Below are 25879 nucleotides of genomic sequence, written 5' to 3'. Positions count from 1 at the left end.
TTGACTCCTAATTGAGAATTGTTATCTATCTCAGTAAACAGACCTTTTAGAGAATCTGGGTGTTGGAGTGCACGTATTCTTAAACCTGAGCGAACGCCACCCGCTCAGCGTGGAAACAGTTCTAATACCTAGTTTGTATCTCTGAGCGTTGCAACTCCCCCACATTCTCAAGCGCCCGGCTTCTCCCGTCTCTCGCCTGCGAGCAAAGTTCCTATGGCATCCACTTACCAGGTAACCGGGATTTCCACAACAAAGCCTGGCGTGCGGGTCCCTTCCCCCGGCCAGCCTGAGCGAGTGACAGCGGGCGGCCAGCGCTGGCGAGGAGAAACTTGGGGCTCCAGCCCTTCAGCGCGCTCCCCCGGCTCTGCCTCCTTCGGAAATGAAAACTCCCATCCAAGCAGGGGGACCGAGCGCGGAAACCCGGCCCAAGTGCCGTGTGTGCGCGCGCGTGTGCTAGGGCAGCGGCGGCAGGGGGAGGAGGGGGCAGAAGTGGGGTGGCTGTACCCTCGGCATCAGCTCATTCCGCCGCCCCCCCCCCGCGCGCGCATACACACACACACACACACACACACAAACGGAGCAAATAATATCTTTAAAAAGTTGAGTTTCGACTTTGTGCCTCGCGCGTCCTGTTCATCCTCGCCCTGGGCCTGAGGGTGCGTCTGGGGGCCGGCGTGGGATGCTGGCTAACTGCTTTCGGCGGGTTCCGTCGGGAGGACGCTGGTGCTAGCCTAGACGGCTGCGGGCAGCGAACGGGGCTGCGGGGAGGGGCAGTGGTGGCGGCCCCAGCGCTAGTGCCCGTGCGCGCCACGCTCTGGGCTGCCCTGGCGGCGCAGTGTGGACGCGGCTGCAGGGAGAGGGGAAGGGGGAAGAGGGAGGGAGGGAGGGAGGGAGGGAGAGAGGGAGGGAGGGAGGCGGCCTGGGAGGAGAGTGGATGTGTGTGCGGCCGCCGAGGGCCGGCCTGTAGGCAGCTGCTTCCTGAGTGTGAGCGCGGGAGGGGGAAGGGGGGACGGGCTCGCTGGTCACCAGGCTGGCCAATTCGAAGGCCGAGCTTGTGTCTCCCTCTCGACGCGATCAAGCACATAGTCCTTCCCTTGCGCCAGGGAGTCAAAGAACTCCAGAACCGGCTAACAGCCGGGAGACACTTCACCTTCTTCTTGGGCCTTATTTATTGAACGGGTTTTTTGGGTTTTTTTTAACATGCAAAACCGTCAGCATTTCGACAAGAGTTAATGTCAAAGCATAAACAAGTTTAAAAAAAAAACACGCAGTAGTAAAATGGAGAGAAAAATTAGAAAGTGGAAAATGGCAAAAGGGTCTTTCTAATACACAGGATTGAATGCACATAACTTGGAAAATGGATAGGTGAAGATGCCTTTGGCAACTTTTTAAAGTAAAGAATAAGCAGAAAAGAGAGGAAGGTGATGGAAGTGTTACAAGATGTAAAATTCTAAACACGGGCTGCTAGGAATGGAGGCACATTCCCTGCATATGTTGCACCTATATAGTGGACCATTCTTAAGAATCCAACATCCTCAACTTCATACCCCACCTAAGCTGTGACCCCAGCCCTTCTGCTTGGTTTGGTCAGAGACCTCAAGAGGCTGTCCCCAGAAAGCCAACTGTAAATGGTTCCCTACATGTACTGCCACAGATGCGTGGACTTCCACCTTGGGAGTCAATGTAAGTAAAGCACACAGTATTCTCCAGTTAGACCTTTCTACAGTGAGAATATTATTCACCCTCATGAATGAAATGAATGAGGATATCTCAAGACACTTAGATTCTCACCAGTCCTTGTATTCTATTCCAGGGCTCTCACTGAACTATAAATTACCATTCAGGTAGCAGATGCTGTGATCAAGATAAAAGCCCTCAAGTACACAAATGACTCACCAAAGATTGTTGAAAATTTTCATTTATCTTACTTCAGAAATAATATTACTAGAGTTGGTCTGTATCCAAGGTATGCCATCACCGAAAAAGTCCAGTTTTCACAATACTTCCTCTGTCTCGTTATGATCCGCTTTTCAAGATTCCCTTCAGGGAAGGCATTTTTTTCCTTTTCCAAAGACACAAACTCATCAGAATATTAATCACCAGAATATCTATCAGCAGAAGTGGAGGGAGGGAAATAAAGTAATAAGTTCTTAAGATATGTAATTCTGTCAGTTTTCCAGTTTCTCCCTCTGTTCTTCCTCTCTTTTTAAACACAAGTATCCAAGCCCAAGATGGCAATAGAAGGGGGTTCAACCACACACAAGAAAAGAAAATACTCATAAAATGAAGCATGCAGCGGTATCACAAAAACAAAGAAACCAAGTGATGGAAGTTGCCATGACTATTCCACTGTGGCTAGTTATGGCAACAGGCCTGACATTCACATAAAAACTCTTCCTCATTAACTCCAGCCTTCCGGAGCAGAGCAAGATGGGAACACTGACCCTTCAATGCATCACGGGAAATTCTCTTCATCCAGATTCTTTTGTTGTACATACTGCTCCCCAGGAACAAGACAAGCCTCAATGGAGGTTGCAAAAAACCTTTCCAGCGTACCTTAAATATCATTTCAAATACAATGGTTTCGATGCATGAAATTATATCCTAGGGGCTTACAGAAGCTTCCAAAACTTCCCACTTGATGGGAATAGCTGGAAGAGAAATATATAGTGTTACACCCTACTTTAATCAATGGCTCATGGAAATAAAACACTGGGAAAGTTATGAGTCATCAACCTGGATTCCCAAAATTTTCTTCACTTATAAGAGCCCAAGGGTGGGAATGCCATTTTTTTATTTAGGTGGGATTTTCACAAGCTTCTAACATTCCTAAGACATTTACCTACCACTTAACAGGTACAATGCTTTGGTTGACTTTTTTCTTTCTTTTTTTTTTTTTTTTTTTGCTAGGAAGGTAGATCTGCAATGTCCTTATATTCCATGGGATATAGTTAAAATGCAGTGTTCTCAATACAACCATGGAATGACTCAGAATGAGCTCTGTACCTCTTCTGGACTGAACTGGTCAGCATGAGTTGGGGAGGGGAGAATAATGAGATGGTGGAAAAGGAAACAGTGCCGTTCAGAAATGACACTCTCCTTTCTCCATGAGCTTTCCATTGTGCTTAGGAATGCCATGGTAGCCTTTCAGCCAGACAGGTGGGAACTGCAACCCAGTTGTATCTTTCCTCTCTGGAGTCATTAGTTGCATGCATCTCCACGGCTGACTCACAGCAGCTGACTCAGCAGACAGGGCCCTGCTGCCAGCTCAAGTCCAGTTCTCATTCATTTGAGAAATATTCAGCGAGTACCTACTCTGTCCCAGGATTGGGGGCAAAGGAATCAACACATGTAGGCGTTGTACATGGGAGGATGTTACATAAAGCATTTGCCCAGGGCCTGGGATATAGCAAACACCCAAGAAATGGTGGTGTTTTACATATATTATCTCATCAAAGCAATCATATGAGATGCCCACTGGCAGTCTCCTATTTAGGAGTAAGGAAGCTTGAAACTCAGTAAACAGTTAAGGAGAGTAGGAGACAGACCTAGGTTTGCCAGTCTAGAAGCCTCAAGTCCTTTCAACATTGCTATCCTACAAAATAACCATGCATGCTCTTTGAATGTGTGTAAAATACATTGCAAGGGTATAAAGTAAAAGGCATCTTCTAATTAATGTCAGACAAGCACAACTGAGTGTAGAGGACGAAGGAATAATTTCCTACTACAGAACATGGAGTAAGTAGCTTGGCTGTTTCAGCTGGGCTTCAAAGAGTGGGTAGAGAATTGATAAACAAAGGAGAACATTTCAAGAGGAGGAATCAGCATCAGAAAGGGCACAAAAAGCATTAACTCTAGGGTATCTGCTCACACAAAGCTAGAATACAAAATAGGATAATTCACAATCTCAGAGCTATAGCAGTGGAACACAGTAGACCCTGGAGGGAACATCCTAACTGCAAACCTTCAGAGAACTGTTACTTGTGTCAGTCTGAGTGATCTGACAGCATTTACAAACTTGCAAAGAACCTTGATCAGATTCCTACTGCTGTAAAGTGTCTATAGAGAGTTTTACCTCAAAAATGCAGATAAGTTGATCTAACAGCATCAGTGATAGTATGCCTAACTATCAACACACATACACATACACACCCAGGAGCTAGCAAGAGTCCAGTTATGTAGAAATACAGTGGAAAAAGTCAGTGTTTGCCAACTTAAAGAGGGGAGCTAAATGTTTAAGATGAAAATTTTCCATTTCACCTTCCTAAGTTAGTAATACAAATAGTGGAATGTTATCAGTGTGTGATACTCTAATAAAACTTTTAAATTGATCTTTCTACTAATTTTGCCACAAGTGCAGTCAGCCCAGACTCTCCTGCTTACACATCAGTGATGCAATTTTTAAAAATTATTATTTATACCCATTACGTTCATAGCATCATGCCTCTTTTCCTTTCTAAGGCCAAAACCATAAGTCAGAGTCTAAAATGTATCACTACACAAACAACTGACCAAAATGTGAAATATTTTACTCTATACAATGTCGAAATATTTTACTCTATACAATGTCTCTCCGCCTTGTATTACCGGTAAAATTTTTCCGCCTATTTTATACAAACCCAATTGAGATGCATCTAATATTCTATAAAGGTTTATAGGATATTTCTTGACATATTACTAAGGTATATCTCCAATGAGTTTACCTAAATAAAAATAAATTCATAGATATACACAATGTTCCACAGGCAGCCAGTTTCCTGTGGCAGTTTCCAGTTTCATTTGATATCCAAACTGGCCACTTATATAATTATAAAATTCATTACCTGATCATGATGCTATCTTATCCATAACTGCCTTCTGTAAATGCCTTACAATGGACAGAATTCACATTTCTTCATAAGCCCTTCATGGCCTAACAATAGTGCTGGGCACTAGTAAGTAATTAACGCTAACTGAATGTATGAATTAATGAGGAAGCCAAAGAATGGTTTCCCTACTTGCAGAGATGGTGAATAGCACAAACTATTGTCTTTGTGAATATGCACAATCATTTCAATACTCCAAAAGTCTAAACACCTGTCTTTCTCTTTGTGTGCCCCCATGCTCTTCATTGTAAACTGAAGATTAAAATATTATTTCCTATTTCTTGGGGAAGAAAATTCAGTCTCTGCGCAATGCTTAGAACCAGGAGGGTGAGCCTCTCCCTCCAATGACCAGATGATCCCTCCCTATCTGACATCCCACTACCTCCTTCACACCACTCCAAACCCGGTCATTTGCATCACACCGTGAATTCCTCCCCCCCAAAATATACGTACTGGGACTTCCCTTGTGGCACAGTGGTTAAGAATCCACCTGCCAATGCAGGGGACACGGGTTTGAGCCCTGGTCTGGGAAGATCCCACATGCTGCGGAGCAACTAAGCCAGTGCACCACAACTACTGAGCCTGTTCTCTAGAGCCCGGGCGCCGCAACTACTGAGCCCATGAGCCACAACTACAGAAGCCCACACACCTAGAGCCCGTGCTGGCAACAAGAGAAGCCACCACAATGAGAAGCCCGTGCACCGCAACGAAGAGCAGCCCCCGCTCACCACACCTAGAGAAAGCCTGTGCACAGCAACTAAGGCCCAATGCGGCCAAAAATAAATAAATAAAAATAAATGTATTAAAACAAAAAAAGAATGGCTTATCTCAAATTTGTAGGAAAAAATATATACATATGTACTAAATTATGGGGAGAAAAGATGGAATGAGGGTGCAGAGAGGAAGATGAGTTTTTTGAGAAGAAATGAAGAAGGCAGGACAGCATCAGGACATCATCGGGATAACTGAGAACAATGAATAAGTTTTGGGCATGATTAATCTCTAAAAAAAAGTGATTCCATGGATTTTCAGACTTCTCCCCAACTCACCTCAAGTTCCAAATACCCTTGCAAGGGAGTTTGAATACACTTGGAAATTTTCTACAAATTCTAAATCCCTATGATGCTAAACACTCAGGAGGTTTTCACATGTATAAATACTTCTATCCCCTTTTAATCCTGTAGAGAAGGGAGAAGTGTAATTTTATTGTCCATTGGATAAATATCCAATTACCCCCAAAGTAGACCTGCCCTGGGTAAGGGTTTTGACCGCCTTCAGGCCGGGAACACTGTTCCAAGTTCATTATCTGCATTACCTCACTTAATTCTCACAACATCCCAATGAGGTAAGATCTAGCACAACTACTATTTTATAAATGAGGAAACAAGCAGAGAGAGGGGTGAGGTCTTCTCAGTGTCACCTAACTCCTGGGGGAATGGCCACGCTTCAGAGAAAAACATTCTCCCACATTAACCATTACTCTCTTACCCTTTCAGAGCAGGGAGCCCTGTTTCCACCATACATTTATTTGTTCATTCACTCGGGAAGGGTGGTGTGTTAGAAGGAGGATGGACTTGGGAATCAGAAAACCTAGAAATTCTAACTCCAACACTTACTGGGAGACCTTCAGCTGGTTCCTGAGCCACTGGGGAGGACCTCAGTTCAGCTACATGAGTTATTGCAAAGATTGAATGGGAACTGCAACACTGACCAGCACACATGTGCAACCAGAGGCTTTCTCTATTGAAAAGGGACACAGTCTAACACCTTCAGGGGAAATGAACCCCAGCCCCAGCTCCAGGAATGGGCTTGATGACTCTGAGAGAAATCTCCCTCCCCTGGTCAAAGTGAATTGCTCATAAGTCCATACCTAAGCCAACCAATGCATGACATTCATCTGGCCATACGGATTGGTTCATTGATGAGCATGTGACCCAATCTGGGCCAATAAGATGTGAAGAGGAAAGCCCTGATCATAGGGATTGACTCAGTGATAGGCATGTGACCCAATTTAGGCTATTGAGATGTTCTCATGAGAAGTTTCTTTGGTAGCTTCTAAGGAAAGTGGCCTTAGGAAGCCACTGGAAAGGTGACCCTTCCTCTTCTATGTGTTGTGAAGAGACAGAAGTGAAGCTGTCTTCCTCTCAGCCTACAGAGAGAGCTGACACTCTGTGGAGTGTCTCTGTGGAGAAGGTTGCAAAAAGCAGGGGCCAGAGCCCTGATGGAGCCACACCTGATCTCCATCTGACCGCTGGACTTTTTCATTTGTGGGAGCCAGTAGATCCCTTTTATTTTTTAATCAAATAGCTGACAACAAGTCACAGAAGTACCTACAGTGTTCTATAAGGCACCATGGAGGGTACAAAGATAAGCGAGACAAACTTAAAAGTGCTCACTACCTAATAATTACTTTAATAGTTTTTGTGACATCATTTTAGCCTGATTATTTTTAAAACATTATAACTCATCCTCTTTTCAAGATCCTCCTACCATTTTGTCAGTATAATATTAAGCAAGAAACATTCCACTTCCCCCGTAATTGCCCAGTGCCCCCTTTCAGAACAGCTGGTAAACTTTTGGGGGTCAGATAAAGTAGTGTATCCATTTGGTTGTCAGACAACTGACCTGAAAAGCCAGGTCATTTCTACATGTTCTCAGTCACTGGTTAACAAATGTAGTCCCAGAACTCAGCACCTAATAGGAAATATATGTATTCCCAAATTCCTATCGAAATTTGACTTTATCTCAGTCCCAGATAAAATAAAGCCAAGATTTTCCTGGAATTACATTCAGAAATAAAAAAAGATTTGTATCCAGGCATCTCTGAGTCCCACTCACTTTTGCTGTTGTTGCTGCTGTTATTACTCCTGCCTTCGACAGTTTCAGTTCAGCCTGGAACACCCCCTTCCCCACCCCCCATGTTCTTCTGTCTTCTGCTTCGTAACCAAATTAAAACTCAGTTATAGATACCATTTGGGGTTGCTGGCATAAGCAGCAGGGGCAGAGAGTCCTTAGATTCTAGATTGAATTAAGGGCCCAGCAATTAGACAGTTTGAGCTTGATAATAACGATGTTATCTCAGCAGGTTGCATAGGTCAGAAATATTCTTCCTATCGTTGCTTTCTTTTTTTTCCAGGAAGAAGCAGACATTCAGGGGAAAGTAAGGGAATTCCCCGGCAGTCCAGTGGTTAGGACTCCGTGCTTTCACTGCCTAGGGCCCGGGGTTCAATCCCTGGTTGGGGAACTAAGATCCCACAAGCCTCACGGCGAGGCCAAAAAAACAAAAAGGAGAAAGTGAGAGTGGCAAGTTATAAGCCATTAGGTTAAGGCATAGTTTAAGTATGACAATAATAACAGCTCACATTTATGAAGGGCTTATTATATGCCAGGGGCAGAGCAAAGTACTTGAGATTCTTGATCTCATTGAATCCTTACCAGTATCAGTCTAATAAATGGTAGAGGTAGGACTAGAACCCACTCCCTATGGCTCCATGGCACATGCTCTTAGCTGTAACACTGTACTGCCCCCAAAGAGTACTGCTTATTGTAAGATATTTTGCTGAGATATGTGGTAAACATAATTATATGTAAACTTTAAGAACAAAACATATTGGATAAATGGCACATGTGATGGCCTGTTGTATGATACTACGAAGTGATACTAAACTATAGTTCCTCAAAACCTACCCTGAACACTCTCCAAAGCCCCCAATCCTTTGTATCTGCTGTTGTCTACATGAAATGACCTTTACTGTCCATTTCTCCTCCTATTCTGTGAGGCTTTCTGTTGTAGAAAGACTAATATCCCATCCAAAATGTCCATATCCTAATCTCTGGAACCTGTGAATATGTTAGGCTACATGGCAAAGGGAATTAATGTGCAAATGGAATTAAGGTTGCTAATAAAATAACCTTAATATAGGGAGATTATCCTGGATTATCCAGGTGGGTCCAATGTAATTATGAGTCCTTACAAGTAGAAAAGGGAGGCAGAAGAAGAGAGGTAGAGAAAGTAATGTGACGACCATGGAAGCAGGGCCAGAGAGGTACTATGCTGCCGGCTCTGAAGACAGGGGAAGGAACCATGAACCAAGGAATGTGGGCAGCCTCTAGAAGCTGGAAAAGGCAATAAAAAGGAGTCTTTCCTAGAGCAATCAGAAAGAAATGCAGCCCTGCCAGTGAGACTCAAGTCAGACTTCTATCTTATAGAACTGTAAGATATGAATTTGAGTTATTTAAGCCACTATATTGAGGGTAATTTGTTGTAACAGCAGTAGAAAACTAATACATCTTCCAAGCTCTCTTCTCTCCTCTCACCCCAGAGCCAGGCATACCACATGCTCTAGCTCCCCAAAGAATACAGTACAGTCCTTATCAGTATTTAACACTAATTATACTACTTGGGAGTTGGGTCTGTACTCCCAGGCTTTCCTTTAATTCCTTTCAGGAGCACTATGAATGGGCCTTGCGACTGACCCAAAAGCCTCAACCTCTGCTCACTTTTTGCTGGGAGGAGGGGCAATGGCAAGTGAGATGACCAAAAGGTCATGAACTAGAAGGAAGGGACTAGGCAGCAGAAGGACGTAAGAAGGAAAGGGATAAAGGGTTGACGAGAGAGAGGGGGAGAGAAGCAAAGGAAAGAAGGGTACGATGAAGTCAGAAACGAGAAAAAAGGAAGGGTGGCTGGAGGAAGTTCCAAAAGCATAGTGGTAGCAGAGAAGAGGGAAAGAAAACAGAGGAGGGACCTTTTTCTCTGCCTCCCCATCTCCCACCTGACCACCCACTCTCCTCCCAACTTCATGAGCTCCAGCCCACTTTGCAGGATCCAGTTTTAGTGCCTTCTCCCTGCAGTGGTTTCCATGCTGTCTGACCTTTAGAATATGTGGAGAAGCTCTTCATATAACTGACCAGACCTCACCTCTAGAGATTCTGATTTAATCAGCCTGGGTGTAATGAAAGCATGGAGACTTTTTTTTAAACTTCCCAGATCACTGTAATGGGCAGCCAGGGTAAGAACCACTGTCACAAAGCCCTCTCCAACCTCTTCAGCTCACCTAGAGTGGGTCCTGCTGTCAAACTCAGAGCCCTTGTCTATGTCTCGCACTTGGCACTAATCGCCTAAAGCTGGAGAGGCTGCATCAAGATGATTTAAGGACCCAGACCCTGGAGCCAAACAGATGGGATTTAGTTCTTGTTCCAAACTTAATAGCTGAGTGACCCTGTAGAAGTCACTTAACCTCTCTCTGCCTATCTCTCCATCTGCAGAATGGGAATGAATATAGTAATAATATCAGAGCACTGTTTTGAAGACTAAATGGGTTAAATACTTGTTTTGAAGACTAAATGAGTTAATACTTGAGAAGCACTTAGAAAAGTGTCTGCCACACTGAATGTACAATATAAGAATTCACTAGATAAAATCAGCTGTGTCATCTCCAAGTTGTTACTCTATCTTGCCATGCTGTTTAACATTTTGTGTATATGACTCCCGCCCCCAGTTAACAACTGGGCTCTCCTATAATTCCCACTACACCAGAGCCATTGTGTTCTGTATAACATACACTCAATAAAGTCTGTTAAGTGAACAAAACAAAATGAGAAAACAATTCAAAAAACATATAGGTCTTCCCTGGTGGCACAGTGGTTAGGAACCCGTCTGCCAATGCAGCGGACATGGGTTCGAGCCCTGGGCTGGGAAGATCCCACATGCCACGGAGCAACTAAGCCCATGCGCCACAACTACTTAGCCTGTGCTCTAGAGCCTGGGTGCCACAACTGCTGAAGCCTGCGTGTCACAACTGTTGCAGCCTAAGCGCCTAGAGCCCGTGCTCCACAACAAGAGAAGCCACCACAGTGAGAAGCCCGTGCACCGCAACTAGAGAAAGCCTGCATGCAGCAACGAAGACCCAATGCAGCCAAAAATTAATTATTTTTTTTAAAACATATAATCTGTTCATTAAAATCAATAACTGGTTATGAGTTAATTTTTTTAAGAACTGTCATTTAAATAATTCTCACTTACCACTGCAGCTCCTCCCTAACAAGCAAGGTCCACAGAAAGGAGGCAAAGGACACATGCATTTGAAGGGCAGTAGAAGTGAAAGGAAGTGCATGCATGGCAGAGGTAGGAGTCCCAAAGCGAATACTGAAACCAAGCAATTCTGATTCCTTCACTGGGAAGGATCAAAAGTAGCCTGAGGGGCTTCCCTGGTGGCCCAGTGGTTGAGAGTCAGCCTGCCGATGCAGGGAACATGGGTTCATGCCCTGGTCTGGGAAGATCCCACATGCCGCGGAGCGGCTAGGCCCGTGAGCCATGGCCACTGAGCCTGTGCGTCCGGAGCCTGCGCTCCGCAGCGGGAGAGGCCACAACAGTGAGAGGCCCACGTACCACAAAAAAAAAAAAAAGTAGCCTGAGAAAGGAGAGAGGTAGAGGTGATGGAGGAATATCTAGGTAAGGGAAGTGAAAGGCCTTTTCCCCTTCATAACTGGTTAGCCCAGTCTAGATTTCTATTTGGATGGCTGATTTGCATACATGCTCATATACATTATAACTCTGAAAGCAGACATTCCATATGTGTTTTATTTACTCTCATTTCTTTTTTATCTTTACCAGTTGGCCTATTTTTTCTCTTTATATTACATCAGGAGACCCTCATTGCAACAAGCCACGCACTTGGGGATGGTGGAATAACTGCGAAAAAGACATTTGAGACAAGATGTAAAATTTTGTATTAGGGTACAATAACATTTACAAGGCACAAATTTGGCTGCCGAAAGATTTCTCTCAAAGGTATGAAAAAAATGTCTGTGCTCTATTTTCAAAGAAACCAAATAAGACATGGTCCCTGAATCACTGTCTGAATGCAAACAGCATTTGGCTTTGATCTGAGTTGTTGAAAACTATGACCAATTTATCCCACGGATGCCAAACCATCAGAGAATGTTTTTAAGTCTGGATTTCCATATCGGGATTCAGCTACACACTTTTTCTCCTCATTTCACATTACATAGGGCCAACCCAAAATAGTACTTCCAACAGTGGATGTTGTTGGGATGATGATTTTAATTTCAAGTTACAGGCAAGGAGTAGGAAAAACCCTTTTCCTGTAGACACATTCCTAAGACCTGGTAAAAAATATAAAAACACAATTGAACAGTAAATGGGATTATTTTATGTAAACCGCTCCTCTTCTGTATTAATAATGACTTCATAGGCAGGCTCAGCCCGTTTCTGATTGAATGGGTGAAGAGGAGAATCTCAGAAACTCATTTTTCTAGTGTATATGCCCCAACGAGTCCACCCTGGGTCATGCCTGCTGCCAGGCTTCCCCTTGCCCTCCACCTAGTCCAAGAAGAGTCATTGGTGATTTTCTGAGTTTCACTTGCAAACTTAAATCCCAAATATGCCCATATGGGGGTGAGGGAATGGATCCAACCCCAGAGAAAAGCACATCAGCCATCTTTCAAGCATGTGAAGCATACCGAGAACCTCCTACAATGAGTCAATAGCCCAGGATTACCCTTCTCTGGTTTTCAGTGAAATTTTTTTTTGGAACATTATGAGGATTTGATCAGCACATAGTCTCCAAAACATTTTCCACTCTGGCAACATCCTTCTGAAATAAGCAAATGGGGGTGGTGATGTTGATGTTTTATACAACTTCTCTACATTTTAGGGTATCCAAATCACCTGAAGATAGGTCTTCATCTAAAATCAGTCTGGAGCCAGATATCTGGACTCATTCTGCATTCTGGAGGTATCTTTGGGTTTCTATACAGACAGGATATAGAGGATTCTAAGGGCAGTAAGTAGCTTCTAAGAATGGAGACTTTATTGAAGTACCAAATCTTAAAACTGGTAGTGTCTTTACAGGGGTTCTGAATTCCAAGAGGTCTGTGGAGAGAAGTGTTAACCTTTTGTAACCTCACGTCTTTTATTTTAGATGTTAAAACATTTTTTGAGAAGAGGTCCCTAAGCTTCATGAGGCTCCCAAATGGATTTATAGCACAAAAGTCTCCTGCCCCACAACTCTCTGCTCCACCCCCTTTATTTCGGAGCTGCCTATGCCCACTGCTCCCTCCCTCCCACACCAGATTCATTCCAAATCTAACTACTAGATCTGCATCATCTGCCACTCAAACGCCTACCATGACGTCCCCTCTCTGCCCTTCCCAACACCAAGCCTGTGGCCCTGACCATCCTGCATCCAGCTTTGTCAACTACTTCTGCTCTTTTGAGTCTCCGCTGCTTTCTATGATACTATGAAGTCCTGGTCTGTTTTTGTTTTTTCAAAGTCTGATGGGGAGCAGGGGAGGTAGTTAGATGACAGGAATTTAGTTCTACGATGTTTTAATTTTTACAGTGAGGCTGTTTCAATTTAACAATCAGAAAAACAGGAAAGGTTTTTTAAAGTTCTTTATTCCTGTTCTTCCTCATAATTTTACCTTGTTACTTCTCATATTGCTCTTCATCCTCTGCCACCTGATGTGCTATTTCCACAATCCTCTTCACTTCTTTCGCATCTCAGTCCAGCATGGCACAGTGGACATTAAGGAGGGCTTGGAGCTAGGCAGGCCTGGGTTTCAATCCTGAGCTGTGAGTCCTCAACCAATCATTTCATCTGCTCCTCAGTTTACTCATCAACAGGAATAATTAATATTTCCTATGTGCTAACTCAGGCCAGGCACTTTGCATATATTAACTTGTTTAATCCTCACAACAACCCTATGAAGCGGGTGGTGTTATCTCCATTTTACACATGCATACACTGAGGCACAGAAAGACTAAAGTTCTTGCCCAGGATACACAACTAGTCAGTAGGTCCTCTACTTATTCTAGTCTTCTGGCTTCAGAGCCTGCCCTGCTAGCACTATGCTATGCTGCCTCTTTGGGGAAGGAAAATCCCTCCAAAATGAAAGCCATGCACCCGTAGAGCAATATTCTTCTGCTGACTAGAGATACTGTGAGTGGGGGGAATGCCTGGCACATACCTGTCATTATCATATTCCTCCAAAGATCATTACTCTGAGCTTCAGCCATATAAATCCAATAGCTCTGATCTAGCGTACAGAGTCCACAGGAATCTTAGTTTGAAGAAGTCAGCAGTTGAACTGACCTCCTTTGCAAGCCACTGTCAACCTCTCACTTAGCCATTCTGCTCGCTGTACTACCTCCCCCCACCCTGTCTCGCCCTCACCATCCTGCTTTCCTGCCAGATATTTCTGGCAACTGTTCCCATTGTTAAACCCCTGCCTCCTCCAACCAGCTTGAGTTCTTCAGTTCTCTGGCCTCCTCATTGGTCTCCCTGCCTCCAGTCTCTCCCCACATTAATTTTTCTTTTTGAGATTGTTTTATTTATAATTTTTTTACATCTTTATTGGAGTATAATTGCTTTACAATGGTGTGTTAGTTTCTGCTTTATAACAAAGTGAATCAGTTATCCATATACATATGTTCCCATATCTCTTCCCTCTTGCGTCTCCCTCCCTCCCACCCTCCCTATCCCACCTCTCCAGGCGGTCACAAAGCACCAAGCTGATCTCCCTGTGCTATGCGGCTGCTTCCCACTAGCTATCTACTTTACCCCCATTAATTTGACTTACATGCTACTATAAGATTGTAATGGTCCTGAATGTGACTGCTTAACCTCTTTCTCTCTGGCATTTTGCACTCTGTGTGCATGGTCTTTTCCATCTCTACCTGATCTATAAGTTCTGACACAAGCTAGGAACTCAATATTTGCTAAAAATATGAATTTATAAATAGGAAAAACTAAAGCACGGAAAGGTTAACTGACGCAAATCAGTTAGCTGAGAAACAGTATTACATAATAGTTAGTGTAGTAAGTCAGGCTGCCTGAGTTTAAGCCAACTTTCTACCATTTATTAGCTGGTGTGACCTGGGGCAAGTAACAACCTCTGTGTGACTCAATTTTCTCATTGGCCCTGTGTAGCTGACTGCTCACTGCTCACTGTACTTCAATTCTCTCCCGGCACTGTGTAGCTGACTGCTCTCCATTCCTTCAGTGTCACTACTCTTGGTTCAACAAACCCACTCCATGCAAAAAAGATGCATAGACATGTATATGTGTGTGCACATATGCATACACAAACACACACACAACACACACACAAGCTTGAGGAAGCTACGACGTCTTCAGTCAAAAGAAAAAAGAAAAGAAATTAGGGGGGTCTCCGTCAACCATGGCACAGGGTAACCCCTTATATCAAAAAAAGAGGTGAGCCATGGTGTCCTTCATAGCTTCCCTAACTCCAAGATAATTCCACTAGCAATTTCTGAAATGCCACCATTAGAGGTTCAGAATGTCACATGGGTAAGAGTACTGATTCTGGAGCCAGGCAGAACTGGGTTCAGATCTTAGCCCTCTCACTCATGAACTTTGGGACATTAGGCAAGTTCCTTAATCCCTATCCCTAAGCATATGCTATTCCTATTTCACTGAACTGTAGGGAGCACCCATGAACTGATCTGTGGAAAGCATTTAGCACAGTGCCTGGTACCAGTAACCGCTGCCTGTCAGTACTACTCCTTTGGGCTAAGCAGCACTCCCTTCCTCTCATTCTAGTTTAGGAAAACCCTCTTGATAGCACATCTCAATGGAGGGTTTAGTTTAATGTGACTTTGTTTATCAGGATCCAGAGGGCTGGAATTCCCCGGGGATTAAGTGCTGCAGAGGGTGACAGTGGGATTCCCCCAAAAGCCAATTTGCCAAGATGCAGCTTGTGAAGTCCTTCTCCAGCTGCCATAGAAACATCTCCTTCTCCTCTCTCATGGTCCTCCCACTCTCTCTCATTCCCCTGTGTATTGACTCAATGAAAGCATCTTTTCTTTAAGATGCCACTCCCAAAAAAAAAAAAAAAAAAAGATACCACTCCCACCAAAGAAGCAAGAGTCTAATTTTGGATCTCAGTTGATTTAGGAAGTAGCCTTTCTCACACCTGCAATCATGTGTCCCGGACGCATTTTCCTGCTGGAGGAAACAAATCCCATCCATCCATCTTGTCAACCTCTAATGCACTTTTCAAATTGACCAAACAGGGTCTTGAGAAGACAAACAATTATGACTATCTCCTAGTCAAGGAGCTTGACACTGAATGGTATATCAGGAGGCACTGGTTCTCTTTCTGTCAGTGTCTTCCATCAACCTACACTAAATAAAAGAATAAAACTTTTCAATATATATATTCCCCATTTAATAATATGGTAGAAAATATAATTTTATTTTTAAATGAAATGGACCTCTAATTATTTAAACCATTAATGGATTCAAACTCTTCTAAAACAGAGTTAAGTCCTAAACATCACCCTCTGTTCTGTCCACCCCTTAATAACGCAACTGTCTTTGAAATCCATGTGATGGAACCATAACTTTATGTAACAGCATTCAACCAAATATTTGTTCTATCATTTCTTTTTTTTTTTTGCGGTACGCGGGCTTCTCACTGTTGTGGCCTCTCCCGTTGCGGAGCACAGGCTCCAGACGCGCAGGCTCAGCGGCCATGGCTCACGGGCCCAGCCGCTCCGCGGCATGTGGGATCTTCCTGGACCGGGGCACGAACCCGTGTCCCCTGCATCGGCAGGTGTACTCTCAACCACTGTGCCACCAGGGAAGCCCTTTTTCTGTCATTTTCTACACAGAGGCTGTTGATATTTTTCTTCAAAGGAAAACTCTTTTCCTGAAAGATATTCTCATAGAAGACATACCCTTGGAACACCTCACTTTGTGTAGCTATGTCCTCATGAACTTCCCCGTGAAACACAATGGGTGTTGGCAGAGAACCTCCCTGGGCCTCTGGGGCCAGCCTCTTTGAGGCAAGAGCTCTGAGCCAAACCAAATGAAAGGTTTCTGGCAGGAAACGGTGTGACTATGGCTGATCAGTAGGTGGCACCCTTTCCCCAGCATTGGCCCTGACCCTAGCTCAGAGGTACCTGGACATGTTCTTCCAGGTCGGGGTTTCCAGAATGTAGGACTTTCAGATCTGAAGTCTCATGTTACCTCGTAGGATGCTATGGTTCCAAAACATGATGCTACCTTAACATCTGGAAGGGAACCAAAATAGGCATTACCCATTGTATTTTTAAAAGAAAATACATTCTAGTCTGGAATGAGATCACAATGGAATTTTTTTTTTTTAATTAAAGTCATTCCCGTTTACAAAACCTACACCACACCTCCACCCCCTCTCCCAATTCCACTGTCATTCCATCCTCACCAAAACAGATGCCCCCACCTTTTTCTGAGTTTGGAAGAGAGGGTAAGATTCCTGCAAACTAAATTCGAAGGAATAATCATTAAATTCACCTAACTACCCTTGCAAATCCACTGACGGCTCACGTGACAGTCAGTGTAACCCCATCACAGATTCTCCCAGAAGGTCCCACAACTTGTCTTTTTTGCTTTTAAAATCCATCTTCATTTTCTGTGATTCTTTAACTGGACTGACTTTATTGCAGGTCAACAGATATTTTGGCACTCTTACTACTTGGCCAGGAACAGAGTAGCACCTTCAAATCTAGATTAAAGATTAAGATGCATAAGCAGGGCACTCCATGATGGGGACCAAATAAAGGGTGCAGGCCAAGAGTGTCACTGTAAGTCCTAGAAGGGAGAGGTCACTGATGCCCAGTGTGGTCAGGGGTTCTTCACAGGGAAAAGGAAACTGAAATAGAGTCTTGAGGCATGGCCAGGTTTTGGACTGAGAAGAGGAAGGAAAATCCTTTTGTGGGAAGAAATAAGGGATGAGTAATTAAGAGGCCTAGAAGACAAGAGGATGGATACTTCTCATCAGTAAAGGTACAGTGAATACAACAGTAAAGGAAGGAGTGAGCAAAGGGAGGTCAAAGATGAGGAGTAATATGGCCTTGTTGGAGGGAACAATTCATGTTGAGAAACAGTAGGGAACAAAGTCTGCAAATCTGGGTTGGGATTACAGATGGCAGTTCTTAAATACTGACCCAAGGAATGTCTCTGGGCAAGTATCTGTCCGCAAAGCTACCCTACATTATAACAACAACAACATCAACGATTTGCAAACAGTTACCCTAGAACAGTTTAAGAACCAAGGCTTTAGAGTCAGAAAGTTCTTGGTTTGAGTCCCAGCTCTCTGGTTTACTATCTAAATGACTCCGTGTGTTTGTCTTTTTGCGGTACACGGGCCTCTCACTGTTGTGGCCTCTCCCGTTGCGGAGCACAGGCTCCGGACGCGCAGGTCCAGCGGCCGTGGCTCACAGGCCCAGCCGCTCCGCGGCATGTGGGATTTTCCCGGACCGGGGCACGAACCCGTGTCCCCTGCATCGGCAGGCGGACTCTCAACCACTGCGCCACCAGGGAAGCCCCCCAGTGTGTTTTTTGAGATCTTCAAACCTCAGTTTTGTCATCTATAAAACAGGTTTGATAATAGTATCTACTTCATAAGGCTGTTATAAAATTTAAATGTGATGATAAACACAAAACCCAAGATAAACCTAAATAGGGAATGTAAGGCTGTGAATTGACAAATCCTTGGCTTTTCCATCTCAGTATTTCCCAAATTTGTCTGAGGATAAGAATCACCTGAGAAGCTTGTTAATATACAGATTACCCACCTGTTCCCTTGGAATATTTTTCCCCCCTTGGATTTTTAATTCAATAGATCCAGGATGGAGCTGAGATTTGGAGTTTTTTAAAGTATGCTAGGTGATTCTTATCATCAAAGAAGTATGGGAAACACTGGCAGTGTTCCTCAAAATAGTGGTTCTCAAACTTTATCCTACACCAGAATTCCTAGGGGCCCGTGAAAATACAGATTGTGGGTCCTCACTTACAGAGTTTCTGATTCAGTAGGTTGGGGTAGGGCCTGAGAATGCGCATTTCTAACAAGTTCCTAGGTGACATGGCTACTGCTTGGGGGGAAGGAGGTAAAACCACTCTGAAAACCACTGTTCAAAGCAAGCAAATGTAACAGGGAAGAGCCAATTTTGACTCCATGTTGGATCTGTTTCTTTCAATTTTAACCTTTTCTTTTCTTGCTTTTGTTATTATAATCATACATAATGGCCTGCCTCAGGGAACTCTGCCCCTCTGCCGAATATTAAACTAAAGGGCCTTTGTTCAGCTCACAGGGAGACAATCTGACCCTGCCCACCTGTGAATGGTTGCAGAAAAGAAGAAATTAAAACATCCCCTTCTGAGGCTGGCTGGCCATTCCAGGAGATATTTGTAAGACTTACGGCCTTTTTACTTTAATTCCTCGCTGCTTCTTCCTCTCTATTCTGCCTTTTTACTTTACTTCCTCACCGCCTCTCCCTCTCTGATTCTATAAAAGAAACTGGCATCCAGACCCCCATAAGATAGATGGTTTTTTGGAGACACTAGTCTGCCATCTTCTCAGTCTGCCGGCTTTCCAAATGAAGTCATATTCCCTGCCTCAACACCTCGTCTCCTGATTTACTGTCCAGTTGTTCATCGAGCAGAGTGAGCTTGGACTCGGTAACGTAAAGTCCAAGGACCTGATGGATCAGAATCACCCAGGGTGCTGGTTAACCTTGGCCCTTTCAAAAGGCCCCAAACCAGCCTAACATTCCGCATTTATAATAACTAATCAAATATTTATGATTCACACTGAGGTTTAAGAGCCCTGTTCTATATATGGCTTTATAATGTTATAATGCATGTGTGTACACATACACTTAATTTTAGGTCGTGACATGATTTCAGAAACACTGAAATGTGAAAATCATGTAAACCTTAGAATAAAGAGAATATGGCTAATGAAAAAATAAAAGAATATGTTCAGTGCCTTTCAACTGCTAAGTCAAGCTCAAAATATATTCCTGCATACTCTAAGCATCAGTCTTTAAATCAGAAATCAGGCTCAGATCAAGCTACCTTGTGTTTATATGTGACCCAAGCCACTCTCACCAAAACTTAGCAGAGCCTTCTCTCACCAGTGCAGTGGCTGCTCATTGGAATTATCTGGACAGCTTTAAAACGTATTGATGCCTACCTTAAAGATTCTGATTTGATTGGCAAGAGATGCGGCCCTCACCCACATCTCCCCAAGCAATTCTACATACAGCCATATTTAAGAACCACTGCTTTTTTTTTTTTCTTTTTTTTTTTTTTTATTGTTGTCTTCAGTGGGTCTTCGCTGCTGCGTGCAGGCTTTCTGTAGTTGTGGTGAGCCAGGGCTACTCTTTGTTGTGGCGCACGGGCTTGGTTGCTCCGCGGCATGTGGGATCTTCCCGGATCAGGGATCGAACCTGTGTCCCCTGCATTGGTAGGTGGATCCTTAACCACTGCACCACCAGGTAAGTCCCTAGAACCACTGCTTTAAAGGCATTTGTAATTTGGTGTATGTTTAGGAAGCAGACATATTTTCAAAATATCACTCTAAGAAAGACACAAAATTCCTACAAAATAGCAATGGCAAAAAGTGCCAATGTGAGTATAAAAATTTTTAGATCATCTAGGGAATCTGGCGTTCCATTGATTAGGACTCTGCCCTCCCACTGTCGAGGGCCCGGGTTCAATCCCTGGTTGGGGAGCTAAGATCCCACAAGCCACACGGCACGGCCAAAAAAATAAAGTTTGGATGTTTAAAAAAAATTGTTTTAGATCATCTATTGCTGAGGGTTATTCATGCTTTTGTAACAGGGAAGAGCCAATCCTGACTCCATGTTGGATCTGTTTCCTTTACTTTAACCTTTGCTTTTTGTCCCTTTTGTTATTATAATCACTATCTACAGCTGTAAGCATACATAATGGCCTGCCACAGGGAACCCTGCCCCTCTGCCTGACTGTTAAACTAAAGGGCCTTTGTTCAGCTCACAGAGAGACATTCTGACCCTGCCCACCTGTGAATGGCTGCAGAAAATAAGAAATTAACACATCCCCTCCTATTTTACAAGATAAATGGCCTTTTTACTTCCTAACCTCCTCCCCCTCTCTGTTCTATAAAAGAAACTGGCATCCAGGCTCCGATAAGATGTTTTTTGGGGGACCCTAGTCCGCCATCTTCTTGGTCTGCTGGCTTTCCGAATAAAGTCGCTATTCCTTGCCTCGACACCTCGTCTCTCGATTTATTCATCTGTCGTGTGGCAAGCAGAGTGAGCTTGAACTCGGTAACACTTTTATATAATACCTGTTTTCATCTGCCATAGATTCTAAATGCATCTTTTTAAAAATCAGCAGGTATTATTTGAGTCCTACCATGTGAAACATTCACGAAGCTCTGGGTTTACGTATGTATTCTTCATTTTGTATGGGACCTAAAGAATTCAAACCATTAAGAGTAAATGAAGTAGTACATGTAAAGAAGTACTTTGCAAACTGTAAACTGCCAAGCAGATGGAAGTTATTATCAACAACCCTCATTTTAGCCTCACTCAAAAGAAGGGAATTGTTCTCTCTCCATATGATTTATGATAAATCATATTAATATAGTACTTCTACATGGTGAAATCTTTGCAAAGATATGCTTAGAGAAATCTGAACATGCCTAAAATATGAAAAAATTAACTAGGAAAAACTATGGGAACTGAGGAATGTCAAAATGAATTATCTCAGCAGCTGGGAAAGGAGGAAATCTCCCTTGCTTTAAAACACATTATTTATTTATTTATTCACATCTTTATTGGAGTATAATTGTTTTACAATGGTGTGTTAGTTTCTGCTGTGTAACAAAGTGAATCAGCTATATGTATACATATATCCCCATATCCCCTCCCTCTTGTGTCTCCCTCCCACCCTCCCTATCCCACCCCCTCTAGGTTGACACAAAGAACAGAGCTGATCTCCCTGTGCTATGCGGCTGCTTCCCACTAGCTAGCTATTTTACATTTGGTATAAAACACATTCTTTAAATGAGCAAATACATTGATGTTGTTAGGAGCCAGGCAGTCATTATGAGAGAAGAGAAATACACCTATGGACTGAGGGGAAAGCAAGGAAGAGCCCTCTAGTGTTTGACTGGAATTAGGAGTATCGGAATGAACCCATGGATTTTTAAAAAATGCATGCCTACAAGTTCTGTGCCACTGAAAGCACCTAGAATCAATGACATTTCAATAGTGATTAGCACAAGTAGTCTCCGATTTTTGTTTCTAAACACATTCCCCAATAAAAGGAAGCAGGGGTCCTTGGGTAAATGGCAGATTCCAGGGCTAGGACAGGGAAAGCACAAAGCGAGCCATAGCATCTTGTGGCAGAAAGTAAATCCTCAAAAACTGATGGGAGGGCTTCCCTGGTGGCGTAGTGGTTGAGAGTCCGCCTGCCAATGCAGGGGACACGGGTTCGTGCCCCGGTCCGGGAGGATCCCACATGCCACGGAGCGGCTGGGCCCGTGAGCCATGGCCGCTGAGCCTGCGCGCCCGGAGCCTGTGCTCCGCAACGGGAAAGGCCACAGCGGTGAGAGGCCCGCGTATGGCAAAAAAAAAAAAAAAAAAAACTGATGGGAAGATGTCAAAGAACACAGGAGCCAGCTTGAAGGTGCTGGAAATTTAGCATAAAACTGTGGGCAATTTTAGCATAAAAACAACAATAGGTTAGAAAACTTTGGATACAAAAGAATCTAGGTGTCTATACAGATACAAAAAAGACAAAGTAAATAAACAAATAAATGGGCAACACAAAGCGCCTCTTTACAGTAGAATGCTAATACACGTAGAAGAAATGTTAGGGTTTTTTTAAATCACAAATTTGCAACCTCCATAGTAGGAACAGATTCAGATGGGAATTTTCAATGGATGCTAAAACTATTGGGTGAAAGTCTGTTGGTGAACAGGATATTTGCAGAGTCCCAAACTATCTCCCCACAGATTACTTGCTGATTACAAAGAAGATAAGTTCCTGTAAGTGGAGAAATCTGGCAGACACAAGCCACCCTAAATCATCAAAGTGACATCATGTGCCTCCTGATGTGATGCGCTGAGGACACAGCAATACTTACATAGTATTCCTGCCAAAAATGCATAACCTGAACCTAATCATGAGGAAACAATCAAGCAAACTCAAACAGAGGGTCATTCTATAAAACAGCTTGCCTGTACTCTTCAAAAAAGTCATTGTCATAAAAGACACGAGGAACTGTTCCAAGTTAAAGGAGACTAAGTATACATGACAACCAAATACAATGGATGATTTACCCTGGATTCTAGATCAGAAAAAAATTGCAAAATTGAATATTAACTGTATATTAGATAACAGTATTGTATCAATCCTGAATTTAATCATTGTGTTGTGGTGATGTAAGAGAATGTCATTGTACAGGGAATACGTGCTAAAGTATTAGAGGTCATGATGTCTGCAACTAACTCTGGCATGGTCCAGATGTGAGGGGGCAGGGGCTGAGACGGTGGATGAGAGAATGCAAACGTGAAGAAATGCTTACAAATGGTGGATCTGGGTGAAGGAATCATTATTCTGTTCTTGCAACTCTTCTGAGGATTTAATATTTTTCAAAATGAAAAATTTAAATATTAAAAAATGTTCTAAAATTGAGTATATAGAGAATGAACTTATGGTTACTGGGGGGAAGGAGGGGAGGGATAGATTGGGAGTTTGGGATTGACATGCACACACTGCTGTATTTAAAATAGATAACCAGGGCTTCCCTGGTGGCGCAGTGGTTGAGAATCTGCCTGCTAATGCAGGGGACACGGGTTCGAGCCCTGGTCTGGGAAGATCCCACATGCCACGGAGCAACTAGGCCTGTGAGCCACAACTACTGAGCCTGCGCGTCTGGAGCCTGTGCTCCGCAACAAGAGAGGCCGCAATAGTGAGAGGCCCGCGCGCCGCAATGAAGAGTGGCCCCCACTTGCCACAACTAGAGAAAACCCTCGCACAGAAACGAAGACCCAACACAGCCAAAAATAAATAAATAAATGGGGGGTTAAAAAATAATAATAAAATAAAAAAATAAATAAAATAGATAACCAACAAGGATCTACTGTACAGCACAGGGAACTCTGCTCAATATTCTGTAATAACCTAAATGGGAAAAGAAAATAGAAAAAAAAATTTTTTTAAATAGTAACATGCAAAATTTAAAAATAAAATTGAGTATATAGTACATTTCCATAAAATTCAAATGCAAGTAGCTCTTAATAGTGCTGTTATCAGAAAATGTGTATCCCAATAACTGTACTGAAATGTACTTGATCAATAATATGATGAATAAGTTAATATTAATAAATGATTTAAAACCAAAATTCTAATCTAGCTACTTATGGGTCACAGATTAATTTCGTTTGGCCCACCCAGAGGATTAGCCCTTATAGTAGGTCTTTTTGTGTGTCGGATTAGCTGCTAACTAATAAACATTAAAACCATGATTTTTTTTTGCTCCACTTGAAAACTCAAGAGTCAAAACGACACTTGGGCTGAGTCGCAGCCACCACCCCACCCTGTTTGATGGGTCATGTTTTCCACAGGTCACTGAAGTCCTCACCATTCTGAATCTCTCCCTGACTCAGCCTGCTTTATTCACACCAGTTACCCACCTGACCCCCAAAAGAACTGGAGTTTGTGAGCTCTCATTTAGGCAATAGAGAGGAAAGTGAATCACTATCTCTGGAAAGGGGTTACAAAAGAGGTAGAACCTGAAAAAGCATCTCAAACTCAGCATGCCCCAAACTGAATCACTGATTTCTCCTTCCTGCACCATCCCCACTTTATTGACAAGCCAAAAGCCTAGGAATTATCCTTGATGTCTGCCTTCCTCTCCATCAACACATATGTCACATCTATCCCTAAATTCTAAAGATTCTACTTCCTAAATATTCTCAAATCTGTCCATTTAGCCCTATTTCCAACACTAAAACCACCATCCCATCTAGGACTACCACAACCAACATCACCATCACCACCACCAGTACCAACATCACCATCACCATCACCACCAGCACAGCAACATCCACCCTATCCTAAGCTCCCACTATCTTATTTCCAGACAAAGCTTTCTAAGTGATTCATCCACATTCCTTCTGGCCTCTCTTCAATCTGGTCACTACACTGAAGGCAAAGTGACTTTTTTCAAAATGCAAATTTTGAAGCCTGTCTCCTGCTTAAAAACTTTTCAATGTCTCCTACAGCTCTTGGGATAATGGGAAAACTGCCTGAAAAGGCCTGCAATACATGGTCCGGAGCTCAGCCATCTTCGCAGCCTCATTTCCTGTCTTTTCCCCTCTGCTTTTCTATTCCAGCCATCCTGATATTCTTTAAGTCCCCAATACTCAGCATAATCTCTTAAAAAAAAAAAATCTCAGGTGCCCAAAATTGGATTAATCATAATCCTTAGTCTATCATGCCACTAAAATTGGCTGGTACGTGGCTCTCTTTATTTAAATAATATGATGAACTTTTCAGAGCTCCCCATCCACCCCAGTATCTAGAACATCATGTTTTACAAAAATTTACATGTCCTTATGAACCTCTCCATCCCTTCCCCTGCCACTCCTACTCTGAATTTTCACTTTCTAAATTTTGTCTTTATTTTTCATTGCCTTTTTAAAAATCACATATATATCTAAGCAATGTGTTGTTTAATTTTTCTTGTTTTTAAATTTTATTAAAAGGTATCATGAAGTATATAATCTTTAGAACTTGCTTTTTTTCCATCCAACATTATGTCACCAATATTCATCCAAAGTCGTGAGTTGCAGGTAGCTGTGAGTAGCAGAGATTCATTCATCTTTATTGCTGTGTAATATTCCATTATGTGAATGACCCCATGCCTGCAAAGCAATTTTTCTTCTTGGCCCAGTTAACTCTTACTTATCGCTCAGATCTCAGCTCAGGTGTTACCTCGTTAGATGTTTTCTGACATTCAGAACCAGGTAAGACCCCCTTATTTATTACAGACCTTCAAAACACGTTGAATATCTCCATTGTAGCCATTACCACAGTAGCAATTTCACATCATGTGATTGATTGTGATCTGTTCCCCCATCCACTTGGCTATGAGCTTCCCAAGAGCAGGCACCATGCCTATGTTTGATTGCTATTAAATCCCTA

The 25879-nt window shown here is 43.1% G+C and overlaps 1 pseudogene; it reads left to right on the top strand.

The window, feature by feature from the left end:
• The first annotated feature begins 213 nt into the window (after positions 1-213).
• Positions 214-25879, top strand: part of LOC111174533 (elongation factor 2 pseudogene) — a 112815-nt pseudogene continuing 87149 nt past the window's right edge.

The sequence above is a fragment of the Delphinapterus leucas genome, chromosome 6 (genome assembly GCF_059928025.1).
Source record: "Delphinapterus leucas isolate spDelLeu-1000000601 "Yukka" chromosome 6, BTC_Dleu_Yukka2, whole genome shotgun sequence".
NCBI classification, from domain to species: domain Eukaryota; kingdom Metazoa; phylum Chordata; class Mammalia; order Artiodactyla; family Monodontidae; genus Delphinapterus; species Delphinapterus leucas.
The sequence above is the reverse complement of the archived record's forward strand: the minus strand, read 5'-3'. Positions and strand labels throughout refer to the sequence as shown.